General features: G+C 44.1%; 1 protein-coding gene across 3 annotated transcripts in view; it reads right to left on the bottom strand.

The window, feature by feature from the left end:
- Positions 1-15261, bottom strand: part of PAK2 (p21 (RAC1) activated kinase 2) — a 49390-nt gene extending 34129 nt beyond the window's left edge. Inside the window, exon 1 of one of the 3 annotated variants that reach the window (XM_081192664.1) lies at positions 15046-15261. The gene's annotated coding sequence lies outside the window, so the exon portion shown is untranslated. Of the gene's footprint in view, positions 1-14429; positions 14567-14702; positions 14806-15045 lie in introns of those variants that run through there. The other 2 variants (XM_081192666.1, XM_081192665.1) reach the window with 2 other exon arrangements.
- Positions 15262-16033: the final 772 nt, after the last annotated feature.

Below are 16033 nucleotides of genomic sequence, written 5' to 3'. Positions count from 1 at the left end.
GCACAGAGCAAGGAAAATGACAGGAAAACCTGAACCAAAAGCATTAAATGCTGAAGTATAATGGCCTATGAGAACTGCAGAGTTTGCCCAGTTCTCATAGGCCAGCTTACCCCCTTCTCCTCCATTTTAGAGGTTCCTATAGAGGTGAGCGCACATGTGACCAATTCCAGCTACACGTGTCTTTCAGTTTCTCCACTGAACTCTATGGGCTATGTCTCTGGGGATATTTTACAATAGCCTCTCTGTCTCAACCAGAAAGTGAGTGATCTACAATGAGATGGCACTTTCCACTTTTTTCCCTATCTGTGTGTCTTCTCCTTTCCATGCCACTACTCTATTCAATTTCCCCTTCTATCCAGTTACCATTTCAGCCCCCCTCAGTCTCACAAGATTTCATGGCATTAAGTTCTTATGTGACTGTTTTGAGTCCCACCACCCACCACCTTTTATACTCCCACTACAGCTTTTGAGAACGTGAAAACCTTGGGGTGATGCTGAATCTACTGATTCCCTCTCTCATGCATGTGTTTTGGCTACTTAAATATGGGCACAAGAACACTTAATGTGGTCCAGTATTAAAAAGAATTATGTTTCTTAAATTAATGAACTTTTAAAGTGCAAGCAGATCTCCCCTAAGGAGGTTTGTGCAGCTGCTACATTAAGAGTGCATTATTTACTTCTTTCACTTGAAGCTGTATGGAGAGCTAACTCCTTACTTTTCAGCAAGGACAGTTAAGTAATCTCTCTCCATGCTCCACTTTCACTGTCTAATGGTGCACTGGGAGAAATAGCAACTTCTGCTTCCTGGTTGTCTACACTCTGGTTTCTTTAAGAGTACTATGCTTTTATAAAAAAAAAATTTAAAGCCTTAAAAAAGCCCTGCATGAAACAAGCCAAACTGACAAAGTGTTTCCCTTTCAGCTGCTAGGTTTGAGATATGAAGGTGTGTGGTCTACCAGTCTCCTTTTATTAAAACAGGAGCCTTACAGCATATGTCTTGACTTTTGACAAATTGGAACCTTTGCTTTATGAATGCACTACTCAAGATGCCCTTTACTAAGCTTGTTCATGGTGTAAGAGGAAATCCTCTTTTGTACTTTATAGTCATGTTAAAAACAGGAAGTGAATTACTGCAAGCCATTTCAAAAGCAAAACAGAGCTGAATTTTTGCACAAAGCATGGCAGCACTGATTAGGCATACAGACACTAATTACAACAACTAATTAAATAATAATAATAATAATAATAATAATAATAATTATTATTATTATTATTATTATTATTATTATTATTATTATTATTATTATTATATTTATTTATTTAATACCCCGTCCATATGGCTGGGTTTCCCCAGTCACTCTAGGTGGCTTCCAACAGAATATTAAAATACAATAGTCTACTAAACATTAAAAGTTTCCCTAAAAAGGGATGCCTTCAGATGTCTTCTAAAAATCTGGTAGTTGTTTTTCTCTTTGACATCTGGTGGGAGGGCGTTCCACAGGGTGGGTGCCACTACCAGGAAGGCCCTCTGCCTGGTTCCCTGTAACTTGGCTTCTCACAGTGAGGGAACCGCCAGAAGACCCTCGGCAATGGACCTCAGTGTCCAGGCAGAACGATGGGGGTGGAGACGCTCCTTCAGGAATACATGACCGAGGCAATTTAGGGCTTTAAAGTCAGCACCAACTTTGAATTGTGCTCGGAAACATACTGGGAGCCAATGTAGGTCTTTCAATACCGGTGTTATGTGGTTGCGGCAGCCGCTCCCAGTCACCAGTCTAGCTGCCGCATTCTGGATTAGTTGTAGTTTCTGGGTCACCTTCAAAGGTAGCCTCACACAGAGTGCATTGCAGTAATCCAAGCGAGAGATGACTAGAGCATGCACCACTCTGGCGAGACAGTCTGCGAGCAGGTAGGGTCTCAGCCAGCATACCAGATGGAGCTGATAAACAGCTGACCTGGACACAGAATTGACCTGTGCCTCCATGGACAGCTGTGAGTCCAAAATGACTCCCAGGCTGTGCACCTGGTCCTTCAGGGGCACAGTTACCCCATTCAGGACCAGGGAGTCCTCCATACCTGCCCGCCTCCTGTCCCCCCAAAACAGTACTTCTGTCTTGTCAGGATTCAACCTCAATCTGTTAGCCACCATCCATTCTCCATCCGCCTCCAGGCATTCACACAGGACCTTCACTGCCTTCACTGGTTCTGATTTGAAAGAGACGCAGAGCTGGGTATCACCCGCATACTGATGAACACTCAGCCCAAACTCCCGGTGATCTCTCCCAGTGGCTGCATGTAGATGTTGAAAAGCATGGGGGAGAGGACAGAACCCTGAACCACCCCACAAGTGAGTGCCCAGGGGTCTGAACACTCATCCCCCACCACCACTTTCTGAACACGGCCCAGGAGGAAGGAGCGGAACCACTGTATAACAGTGCTCCCAGCCCCTCCAGATGGTCCAGAAGGATGTTATGGTTGATGGTGTCAAAAGTCACTGAGAGATCCAGCAGAACTAGGAAACAGCTCCCACCTTTGTCCCTAGGCCGCAGGAGATTATCGACCAGTGCGACCAAGGCAGTTTCAGTTAGACAGTCACAACAGAATATCTGGTTGACTGTGTATTATTTGGCATGCACCACACAGGCTAAAACAAGTACAAACATTCTCAAAAAAAGATGGGTCAAGAACAACAAATAACTCCCCACCATTGTGTTGGAGAGGCTGCAAGAGGCTGGGATGTAAATTCATGGATATCAATGACTTGTACTATTGAATAGACATACATAGGTTTGTCAGAGACTGTAACACTCCAACAGAGGACTCCCAGCAAATATATATATATATATATATAGAAATATATATATTTTCCGCCAAAAGGTAAACAAATACCAAATCACATATTTCAACAGTCTAGAAATGGGGGGGGGGGGGGTTCATGTAATAAACACACAGTCCCAATCAGGTATTGTGACTCATACTCCCTGTTGAAGAACAGCAATGTTTAGGTCAGCAATAGAGCATCCAGGGAGCAAAATGTTCTCCCACTGATAACTGCCATGATAGAATCATAAACTAATGATCTGTCAGATTTGCGTCCTCTTACTCTTTTCTGTAGACAATGAATTGTTTTCTCATGTATTGATAGTAATAAGCATTATTGGCAGGTACTGTCACGTGCTATTTTCATTTTTTTCTCCATGACCCATATGTACATATACAGTGGTACCTCAGGTTAAGAACTTAATTTGTTCCAGAGGTCAGTTCTTAACCTGAGGCGCGCTTTTGCTAATGAGGCCTCCTGCTGCCATTGCACCACTGCCGCGTGATTTCCGTTCTTATCCTGGGGCAAAGTTCTTAACTTGGAGCAACCACTTCCTGGTTAGTGGAGTTTGTAACCCAAAGCATCTGTTACTCAAAGCGTCTGTAACCCGAGGTACCACTGTATATACATACCCCTGCAAACAATATATCATAAAGTTTTGTGATACAATAAGCTTGTTAGTTCATAAGGTGCTAAGAGGTTTTGCAGCAAAAAAATCTTAACTATCTCTAGGCAATTTAGAGACATGTTACTTCAGGAAACATACGTCTGGTTTCTTCTAGATGCATTGAAGGTATTCTGTCAATGATAGTGTTACAAGTACATGTAAAAGATCAAAAAATGTAAAATGTGAATGTGACAGAAATGTGACTGCAAATACACACATATCATGTAGCAGATACATCAAGAAGCAGTAATAAGACAACACACACAATAGGGAGCTTCAATCAATAGCAAGTAATGGTTTACTTGTGTGTAATATATGAAGTAGCATATTTTCATTAGTATACATTTCAGGAAAATTACAAGCAATTCAAATAATCACAAGAAAGTGTCTCTGTCAATTTTCAAGGCACAAAGTCCCATCCTCACCCAAGAAGATCCCTCCATGCAACCCCCATTGAATGTAGAGCACAGGCAACCCCCCCCTTTTGCGTGTGTTCAAGGCATGTGCAACCACTGACATACATGCCATTTTCAGCCATGTAAGGGGGTGGAATGGGCCAGGCTAATGCACACTCTGCTGACATACACTATGAGCCGGAACGCACCCCCTGAGCAAACGGGGAGTTGCCTGTATGTTTCTTTTGCTTTACATAGTGGATAAAGCAAGACCAGCTTGGGGGGGGGGAGCATCCCCTATATGTTCTCTTTAAGACCACCACAACTGTTCAACAGAAGCCAGAACAAATTACAGTAGATAGAACAGCACTTCCATTTCGTATCCCAAAACGTCCCAACTTAGCTGCCTCAAGATGGAATATAAAAGGTGTTAGCATATTACACACAGAGCACTATTTCCAGCCTGCAGAATAGTTCCCATGATTCCGGCAGGAGTCAATTTTAACACAATTATCTTTACTGTTGACTCAACGTAATGTCCAAGCTTCTATGACAAGATTTATCATAGCAACTCTTTCTTTGGCCTATTTTGGGTTGTATCCACTGGCACAATGAGACTTCCATTTCCTCCCTTTCCCCTGTATGCCCCCCAAATCTGTTCTGGAGGGTCCTCAACCCTAGAGAAGAAGAAAAAGCTCTGTTCTGTGGACCAAAGTCCATTGAGTCAGTCCTTTGTTGTTTGAATACAGCCCTTTGTTGTTGCTGTTATTAAACACATGAAGTTGGTGCAAGTATGCAAAGCCAACAGAAACCAGTCATCTTGCAAAATACACCATCCACTATTATTCAAGCAATTGTAACTTAAACCTCTTCAGTATTTTAAGTAATAGATAAAAAGGAATTTTAAGCACACCTCCAAAATCATATTGCAATCAAGTGCCTTAACAGAATTCTACCAATGTTTCCAAGTAGTAAATGAATCATCTGGAGATTATTTAACTTATGATCTATGCTTATTTTATGCCCTTCTAAGTCTTTCATCTTTATAAAATTACTGCTTAACTCTAGAGATTTAACTGCAGATATTTTGTTGCTCATGTCTGAAAGGCACTATATTTAGAAGGCTTAAGATAAATATGAGCTAGTTACAATGGCTCCAGACACTAGATAATTAGTACTTAACCTGTATACAGTAACATAAAACTGATGTTTTGATATACAACTAGAAAGGGAAACATTATTATTACACAGTAAGAAGCAACCCAAGATGGCAATGAAAAAGAGAGGTGACTTCTCCCCCACGCTACAGCTACCAAAAGGCCATAATATTTTTATGGAAATACTTAGACAAAGCTCTCAGTCATCAGTAGCAAGGGAAAAATTACTTCTACAGTACTTGTCCAAGGCCCCTGAAATGGAGCAGGATACAAATATATTATCAAAGTAGCTTTGAATGCCATTTCTGCTACTGCTACTGCTACTGCATCCTGCAATACAGTGGTACCTAGGGTTACATACACTTCAGGTTACATGCACTTCAGGTTACAGACTCCACTAACCCAGAAATATTACCGCGGGTTAAGAACTTTGCTTCAGGATGAGAACAGAAATCATGTTCCAGCAGTGCAGCGGCAGCGGGGGGCCCCATTAGCTAAAGTGGTGCTTCAGGTTAAGAACAGTTTCAGGTTAAGAACGGACCTCCGGAACGAATTAAGTACTTAACCCGAGGTACGACTGTATATGCTACTAATCAGCAGGTAAAATGACACAAACATCATGCCAACATTCAGAAGTGCTTCAGAATGATGTTACCGGAGTGAAACCTAGGGCCGGTCCAATAAATTTTGCTGCCTGAGGTGAAGGACAATATGGATCCTATCCCTCCCCCACATCCCATATACAGTGGACCCTCAGGTTACGTACCTCTCTGGATACGTAATCTTCGGGTTGCGAAAACGGCAAACCCGGAAGTATTTTTCCAGGTTTCGCCTCTCATGCATGCGCAGAAGTGCTCTATCACACCATGCACATGCGCAGAAGCGGCGCCTCTGGTTACAGATTTTTTGGGGTGCACATGGACCCCCGGAACGAATTAAATCCATATCCAGAGGGTCCACTGGACTGGTAGCTGAATCTTACTTCAGCACTGGTTACAGGCCAGCATTCTCCACCACAATGAGAGCAGCAGGCTAGCTTAGTGGGTGCAGAGCACGCCAGGTGACACCCACAGCTCTGTTCTCCTGCACTGCACTGATACTAACCACCCACCCCAGCAACTGTCACTGAAGAAGGCTTCTTCACGCTGTCTAATGGTAGGACTGGCTGTGATGAAGCAACAGAACTTTGTAAAAGAGAGAAAAGTGGGGGAATGCTGGGGGGGGGCACTTTAGCAGTAGCTGGATGGTATAAGGCTGATGCTTCTTTAAAACACACCCACACCCAGCTACTTCCAAAGCAGAATGGTATTAACATAGATTTTTACAGTATGTTTAAATAAAAATAAAGCACAGAGATGTTAATACAGAAGCAAAAGAGTTAATGTTAAAAAGCACAAGTGGATGTAAGGGAAGAAATTGTCTATGCTTCCTGCTTAATAGTAGCTATTTCAGGAGTGTGTCTATTGCAGGCGGTTGTGAAATAATTTTCCTGGTTTCAGGTTTCTTCTTGCCTGTGGCTTCCTCTGAAGCATACAGTAGCAGTCATTCTTGAAGTAGCACTTGTGACTAAATCAGCTACTGATGATTAAACTATTGTGCCCTATTTAATTTCACATAATAGGTTGCCATGTCAGTCAACTGATTGGTCAAATATTGTCAACTGATCACCTGCTATCTGATTGTGGCCAAGTACTGTCAAATATTCCAAGACTGTCACAAAGTAGAGGGCAGCTTATTATTCTTTAAAAAGAATAAGTATGCTGTCATTTGTTAACGAGGGAAGGAGTGAAGACAGCTTTAGCCCCAGCCCTGCAGCAGTGGGGAAAACCCAGTAATGCAGCAGAGCATCTCCCTCTAGCTACCTGCTATAACTGTAGGCATCTCTAAAATGGAACACAAGCATGCATCAGTTGCAGAGGTCCCTGCCTAGGCAGTAGATAGTCAGACTAGGACCAAAGGTACCCAGGTTGAATTCCTTCCTCAGCTATGAGGCTTACTAGGTGAAATGAAGCCGGTCACATACGCTCAGTACAACCTACCTCAGAATTGATGCAAAGATCAAATGGGTGAAGGGCAAGGAGAGAGAAATGTATACTACATTGAGCACCTGGAATTGCGCGAGGAAAGGACCCATTTAAAATGTAATAAAACTAAGAATGAGAGTCAGTGTGGTGCAATGGTTAGAATGTTGGACTAGGCCCGGGGAGACCAGGGTTCAAATCCAAACTCAACTCTGAAGCTCTCTGGCTGACTTTGAGCATGTCACTGTCTCTCAGGCTAATCTACCTCACGGCACTGTTGTGAGGATAAAATGAAGAGGGAGAAAATCATGTATGCCACCTTGAGTTCCTTGGAGGAAAGGTAGGATATAAATGTATAAATATCATAAACAAATACTGTATTATTTGACCAGTCAGTTAACCAAATACCTTTTGATAAGTCAAATACCCATTACTAGGAAACAATCACTTAAAATAAGAATCTCCCAGTTATTTCATGGACTATGATCCAGCTGTGTCAAGGCTGTATGTTAATGTCACTTGATAATTATGTAGTAATTTGTTTTTAAATGTTGATAGAAAATGGTTAAAAATAAAACCTTTGTTTTAAACTTGATTGTAAGTTGCCTGGAAACAATCCAGCATTGTTTCTGATTAAATAATAAATATAGTAACATCAACATTACATGGCAATGCCACACCAATAGTCACCTAATCTCACTGAGATATAGGGGCAGTTCAGATTAATTATTTTAAAATTATTTTACCAATTTACTTCATCATGTCTCCCAATCACAAATTACAGACATGCAATTAAACTTCCTAAGAACTCGAGTTACTTCCATCCCTAATTTACTAGCAAGAAATTAAGGCAATTAGACACTGGTGCATATCTTGTTCAACAACATACTTAACCAGTACAACAAAATAAACTATTATCACAATAATTCAGGGGGTGGGAGGGAAGATGTGGGTCTTCAGCAGACAATCCAGTCTCAAAAATTAGAAACCAGTGTCATAAAGAATCAATGCATGATAACCAACCAATCTTTTTCACAGCATCAACAAGGCAATTATAAAATAAGCAGGTATGGTGCCATAGACCACAGAAGATTTAAAAACAAATTCAGTATGGAAATGATTACAAGCAAGCAAAAGTAGGTAATCCTGTAAAGGTTATACAGGAGAGTATGCCATCTACCTGTTCTATTCACACATTTTGGGCAATTATCTAACTGTGGCAGTCTGTTTGCACAACAGACTTGTGATTGCACAAAGTGGATTTTGTTTTTCCTTCCTTCCCTCTACCTCTTCATGCCACCAAATCTGCCCTAGAGAGTTGAGGGCTCTCTGGAATAGATGGGGGGGCATAGGCAGAGGGAAGGAGATCTTGCTTGCACTGGCACACATTGGATATCTCGCTTTCTGTGCAGGAGAGCTTACCCACTTTAACCCATATGAAACATTATGTTAAGTGAAGCAATGTGATGATCTCTTGGAGTTCTCCATCCTGCTTACTAAAGGAAGTAGCCTCTTTCCCTATGACTACGGCATGGTCTAATAATATTCACAAGAGCATTTTACAGCAGGGATATAAAAGAGTCCTTTATTTTACTATCCCCTCACTTCACTCAAAACTTAAGAGCAGCACAGCACATTTTGCCTGCAAAAAGAAAAATGTGATTCACCTTCTGTTCCTACATAAATCAGACACCTAATCATTAAAGCTTTCAACACAAAAATGGGTCTTAGGCGACAGTATTTTGCTCTATTCATAAACCAATTCCATCTCCAGAATTTAGATCTAGGCCTGACAAGTGCATGAAACACAGCCAACTCTGTGAATGCCTTGTTCTGAGTTCCTTAAAAGGAAGAGCAGTCGGATATGTACTTATTTTATCAGGGGTATTATTTTCTTACATAAAATAGCAAGTAAATACTAGTACCTCTTTTAAGATCACATCACCATTAAAAAGCAAACAAGCAAATAAAATAAAGGTGACATAAAATAGAGTAAACACATTAATACAAAATAGATAGTACTAAAATTGACAAAAATGTGGAATTATTAAAACATCAAATGCCTTGACAACTGTTATTTATAAATGTAATAAATATTCAATACACTGCAAGCAAGAAAAAGGCCAAGGAAGAAGACTAAAACACTGATAACGGGAAACAAACTGGATGATGGTGTATCTAATGATCTTCTTTAAAAATATATATTATCCATAAAGATTTTCAAGCTGTGTAATAGGAAATTCTGAGGTACCCAGAGAAAATAAGTGATGGTGGACAAGTTTTGCTGGAAGAACACTTAACTATGGCTATAGGTCTCTCATCACAATGCACAGTCACTGAGGTGTATTCTAGAGCATGGCAATAAGACAGACTAATCAGTGCTCTCCCACCACCAGTGATGATGCACCTTACAGCATGCCACCGACTCCTCTGTAATGGGACTGAGAAAGCATGAGTAATCAGGGATAATCTCTCTCTACTACTTCTGCTGGACATCTCAGAAAAGTTGGACCATATCAGAAAGATGAGAACTGACCTGCAGAGTTCCACAAGGCTCAGTATTAGCCCCAGATAATGCTCAACATCTCTATGAAGCTGCAGAAAGAAACCATCTGGAGCTTTTGAGTTAGATGCCATCAGTATGCCAAAGACATATTTAACTACCGGTAGTTATGTGTCTAGGAAGAGGCTTCTTAAGTCCTGAGCTAGTTAGTGTCTAGCAGTTGTGAGTAAGTGAAACAATCAAACTGAAACTGAATCTAGACAAGGTAAAAATGATGCTACAGAGTAATTGCAATGCACAAGGGAGTTGTTATACCTATTTTAGAGGTAGTTGTATTCACCCCATTGAAACAGCTTAAGAGCCTGGGGGTGCTTTTGTCCCTATAAGCATGTACTGGCAATGGCCAGGAGTGACTTTCTTCAGCCACACTTGTTGAACCGGCTCCATTCTTTTCCAAAGCTGTGAGGTCAAGTCCTACTGATCTATGCTTTTGTAGATTCAAAGATTGGCAAGAAGCCAATCGAGTCAAAGACTCAAAGGGTATAGCTGGCTCAGAATGCCACAGTTCACCTCCTAATGTGTAAGGACGGATGAACATGTACAATTAACTGTTTTAGCAACAGCACAGCTGCCTGTGAATTTCTGGGCCCAATCCAAGGTGCCAGTGCTCATCTTTGAATCACAACACAATTTTGGTTACAGATAGGTAGCCATGTTGGTCTGCCATAGGTGAAACAAAATAAAAAAAAATCCTTCCAGTAGCACCTTAAAGACCAACTAAGTTTGTTACTGGTGTGAGCTTTCATGTGCATGGTATCTGAAGAAGTGTGCATGCACATGAAAGCTCATACCAATAACAAACTTAGTTGGTCTCTAAGGTGCTACTGGAATGATTTTTTTTCAAACACAATTTTGATCTATGGGTCACGGGTTGCCGACCCCTGATCTAGAGCTCACGTGGAAGAAGCACATGGAGAAGAGCTTCAGACAATAACCACAGGTTCTGGGCCAGTTCATGTGGGAAAATACAGTCCTTGAGGTAGTGGGGTCATGAGCACATATGGCTTTATAGGTCAAAACTAGCACTTTGAATTGAGCCTGGAAATTATCTGGCAGTCAGTGAGTCATGCAAGAATTGGTGATATATGTTTAGACTTTAGAAACTCTCTAACCCTGTATGGAGCCCTACACATCTGCATATTACAGAAAGCAAGATCAGAAGCAGCTAGAAACAAGGTTTCCTCTACAGTTACCTCAAAACTCTTGAATAATTTCCTGAGAGAGGTCATGAACTGTCTCTCTCGAGGGAATTCTGGAGGGATCCCAATGCTCATTTATTTCCATGGCTTTCAGCAGCCAGGATGAATATGGCCAAAGTATGCAGGCTGTACTAGTAGGCTGTTGAATTTAACTGAATCTGAGTTTTATATATATATATATATATATATATATATATATATATATATATATATATATATATAAATATAATCACAAATGCAAAAACCTTATGCAAACCCCTTTTGTGCTTAGGAAACATTACAATAAAATGTATCAAGTAAAATGGCCAAAAGTCCAATGGTAGGCAAGTGTTGACAGGAAAATTATTATTATTATTATTATTAGTTACGTTCCTAACAAAAGTGACCCAAAACAACTTACAGAAACGGTATAAACCAAATTATAAACCGATAATAACAAACACAACCAATAAAAGCCTATAAACACATCTATACAAATAAGAAAAGTCTTACAGATCCTACCCCACTAAAAGAGGCCACAAATATCTGAGACACTTCAAATTAAGGAAGAAAAGCCCAGATTTTTAAAAAGGAAAACTTTGTTTAGCACCTAAAAACAGATAAAGATGTCACCAGGTGTTTCTCTTTGGGAAAAGCATTTCAGAAGCAGGGAGCCACCACTGAAAAGGGTCGCTCTTCTGTTGCAACCATCTAGAGCAGGGATCAGCAAGGTTAACCTCCCCTGGGCTGGTTCACTCCTGCGGAAATCGCTCCATGGGCCAGATCGCGTCTGCACAGATGCGATTTCCAGCGCCGCAGAAGCAAGTCCCCGCTCCGCACTGCAGCGGGCGGGGATTCACTGTGTAAGCGGCTTGGTTCGGGGGCAGCTCGTGGGCCATTTAAATGTCCCCCACGGGCCGCAGGTTGCTGACCCCTGATCCAGAGCTCATGTGGAAGAAGCACATGGAGAAGAGCTTCAGACAATAACCACAGGTTCTGGGCCAGTTCATGTGGGAAAATACGGTCCTTGAGGTAGTGGGGTCGTGAGCACATATGGCTTTACAGGTCAAAACTAGCACTTTGAATTGAGCCAGGAAATTATCTGGCAGTCAGTGAGTTATGCCAGAATTGGTGCTATATGTTAAGACATATATGTGCTAGGCAACAATTTGGCCACTAAATTCAGTATCAGCTGCAGTTTCCAAATACCTTTCAAAGGCAGCAGCATGTATAATGCATTGCAGTAATCCAACATAGAGGTTACCAGCACATGGACAACGTAAGTTAGGTTGTCCCTTTGTCTTCTCAATGGAGAAAGCTTACTAGTACAGTGGTACCTCCGGTTACAAACTGAATCCGTTCCAGAGGTCTGTTCTTAAGCCGAAACCGTTCTTAACATGAGGCACGCTTTCGCTAACAGGGCCTCCCACTGCTGCCGCACCACCGGCATACAACTTCCGCTCACATCCCAGGGCAAAGTTCGCAACAAGGAGCATCTACTTCCAGGTTAGCGGCACTCATTACCCGAAGCATTTGTAAGCGTGAGATAACTAGAGCATGCACCACTGTGGCGAGACAGTTCGCTGGCAGGTAGGGTCTTAGCCTGCGTACCAGGTGGAGCTGGTAGACAGCTGCCCTGGACACAGAGTTAACCTGTGCCTCTATGGACAGCTGTGAGTCCAAAATGACTCCCAGGCTGCGCACCTGGTCCTTCAGGGGCACCGTTACCCCATTCAAGACCAGGGAATCCCCCACACCAACCCGCTCCGTCCCCCAAAAACACTACTTCTGTCTTGTCAGGATTCAACCTCAATCTGTTAGCCGCCATCCATCCTCCAACCGCCTCCAGGCACTCACACAGGACCTTCACCGCCTTCACTGGTTCTGATTTAAAAGAGAGGTAGAGCTGGGTGTCATCTGCATACTGATGAACACCCAGTCCAAACCCCCTGATGATCTCTCCCAGCGGCTTCATATACATATTAAAAAGCATGGGGGAGAGGACAGAACCCTGAGTCACCCCACAAGTGAGAGCCCAGGGGTCTGAACACTCATCCCCCACCACCACTTTCTGGACAACAACAGCTGGAGACACAAATTTGAGAAACACTTAGCCAATGACTAAGGACTGGGAGAAAAGGATTTTTTTTTTGCCTGGCATCTAAAGATATGTAACAAAGGAAGTGCCGCCTTGCCCTGTTCAAGCTATACCTGCTGCTGCTGCCGTTTCTCCACCCACCCTGCCACCTCTACGGCTGGCAGAGAAGTGGTGCCAGCACTGGCACTAATTCTGAGCAAGTTCTTACCAAAATCTGCAGATACCAGTGCTGCTTCTGCACCAGCAGCAGGATACTCATGGGATGCCAGCTAGGGTGCTTCTGTTGCCTGAGGCAGCCACATCAGTCTGCCTAACGGTTGAGCCAGTTCTGCCCAACACACACTGCTAGGGTGTTCAAAATCCAGAGAATACCCTTTCCATTTGATAATCTGAGAGCAAGAGCTGATATGACACTCCCATTCTCTAGAGATAGGCTTTGTAAGCAACACAACAAATTTCAGCAAATGCAATGCAAAATTATGAGCAGTGATCTTATTTTAAGAAATAGGGATATTGCAGATATTTGAATAGGGAAGAACCTCAGCAACATTGCTTTGTGTTGTCCCCACATTCAGTCCAATACTCATCATGCCACCAAGAGGGCAACAAAGCAGGCAGAGATAACAGAATGCAAACACACTCTCTATGGGCAGTGTGGTGTGGAGAGAATGATACTGAGAAATATGGAGGGGTCACCTGACATATCAACCTGCTAAGGCATCCTCTTTCTTCTTCATGATACTTCTCTCTGTGACTCCAAGAGGAACAGTGCAGGAACAGAAACTGGCAGTCAGCTGTTCATATAAAGCACAGCCACCTCATCTTCTTGCTCATTTACCTGCACTCTTCCTCTGAACAGTACAATGACAAAGAATACAACCCATCATTTAATACTCCCTACCATGCTAGAATACCCACAGAACAAGGGGAACTAAGCAAGAGGTGATGTTCTTCTCTAGAAGCCTCTACTTCCCTGTTAGCTATATTTCTTTCAGCAGAGCGACAAGGAGGATTGGGCCCCATGAGGCTGCAACCACATGTTCTGCTCGCTTGTCCTATATCACACTCACTCTGGATGGGGTAGTAGGAATGATTGAGCTTGCTGGGCCAATCCTTACTACTACACAACCCAAAGAAAGATCACAGAGAATCCGAGCCAGAGGTTGGACAAATGTGCAAACAGCGAATTGCCCACTTGCACGCCTGTGTTGCTGAGAGCGACAAGAGGGGGAGAGAGCAGACAGGAAAGCGAACAGACAAGGGCAGTAGCCCAGGCTTTCTCAACCAGACAGTTAAGAGAGATCAGCGAGGAGACAGGAGGTACTACTGAGCTCTCTGATTCTTCATAGGCTCTTCCTGGGCAGTAAAACTGGTCACGGTTCTCTGTACTTGGTTTGAGGAGAGAGGGGTTGGGAAGGCAGAAGCAGGAACCGCCCCCACCCCCTCTTGCGCGACCTTTACCCCAACACCTGCTGGAAGGAGCGGGCAGGTGAGTAGTTGGAGGCAGCAGCCGCAGCCCTGTGCCTCACCTGCGCTTGAGGTGGGTGCGGTGGGAGACGGAAGAGCTGCTCTCAACTGCAGAAGCAGGGACACCCAAGCGGCCTGGCCAAGAACTCAAGATCCCCTGTGAAGGAAGCACCAAAGGCCATGAGGAATTTGTCTGCCTGCTTCTGGGTGGGTGGAGAGAGAAGTGGTGGAGCTCCCTTACTGATTAAGAAACATCCTCCTCCCAAGCCCGTTTGAAACCGCGAAAGCTCTAGGAAGGCGTCGCCCCGAACCGGTCTGCGCCTTTTCAACGTTACCGAAGATGTTCCCTCTGGGGCGAGCGCCCTTTGTCCGCCAGGTAATGGGGAGCTCCTCCGCGGCCTCCGCGCCCACCTGCTCGCCGCGCCGCAAAGTGCAGTAAAAAAAACCACCCCCTTTGCCTTTCTTCCTTTCCTCCCCGCTTCTCCACCGCCCCTTGGGCACTTCCTCCTCAGAGCTGTGGTGGGAGCCTCCGGGAAGCGCAGCCTCTGGGCCTGCGGAGCTCGCTCGCTCGCTCTTCCTCATGCGAAGCGCCAAGCACACTCGCTTGCTCCGTCACACACACAACACACACTCGCCTCCCCCCCCCCGCTCCGCGCCTGGGTCTCCGCTCCTGCCCACCTCCGGCCAAGAACTCCCGCAGCCTCCAGGCCGCTTCGCACGCCTCAGGCACTAGCCGAGCTCGTCGCCGCCGCCGCCGCCCCGTTGGCTCGCTAGCAAGAGATCTGCAGGGCAGGGCGCGGCCTCCGACAATGGCGGGGAGGGCCCACCGGGCGGCCAGAGGAGAAGCAAGCGGAACCGCCGCGCGTGGCCACAGCCCGGGAGAGGAAGGGGCGGAGCTGGCCAGGCGGCTCCTGGCGCAGGCGGCGGCGCGAAAGGTGGGCAGGGGCCGCCGAGCGGGCGTGGAAAGAACGGCGCTGAGACCACAACTCCCAGCATGCATCGGGGCGCAGCGGCGCTCCGCTTCGCCCCCAGGCCGCCTGTCAGAGGAAGAGAAAGCTGGGAGGGGAGATGCTCTTGTCCGGTGACTTGGGGGTCCTGGAGACAGCTTGCGCTTTGGGAAGAGCAGAGTAGCGGGTGTCTCTTCCCTAAAAGTCTGTAGCTTTTAAAATAAATGTGTTTTCTTTTTTAAAAAATACAGGAATAATTTTTTTAAAAAAATACCATTTTTAATTTTTATTTATTTATACTTGCTCTTGCCCATTTTAAATTTAGGACATTGCTGGATATTGTTCAGTAAGAATTGCAGTATATTCGGAGTAATTTTTAGTAGGAACTGGTCAGTGTAGTGTTTCCGTTTGGTTGTTTGGTTCTTGGGGAAAGGGGAGCACAGTATATGGGACGAGTTGGAGAACAGCCTTTACCAATGGTGTCATGGGCTTTGAAGGCACTTGAACTCAGGACAGGAGGGAGAAATGTGGTAGGAGGAAGGCACACTTGGCAAATCCACACTGCGATCAACTCCCGCCCAGAAACCAATGTCCTCACTGTGGAAGGTCGTGTGGATCCAGAATTTGCCTCCACAGTCACTTACGGACTCATTGTTAAAATCGTGTTTATGGAAGACAATCTTACTCAGCTATGAGTGATCGCCAAAGAAGAAGAAGAA

This window comes from Podarcis bocagei, assembly GCF_964188305.1.
Source record: "Podarcis bocagei genome assembly, chromosome: 4".
Classification (NCBI taxonomy): domain Eukaryota; kingdom Metazoa; phylum Chordata; class Lepidosauria; order Squamata; family Lacertidae; genus Podarcis; species Podarcis bocagei.
This window is presented reverse-complemented; position numbering and strand designations above follow the sequence as displayed.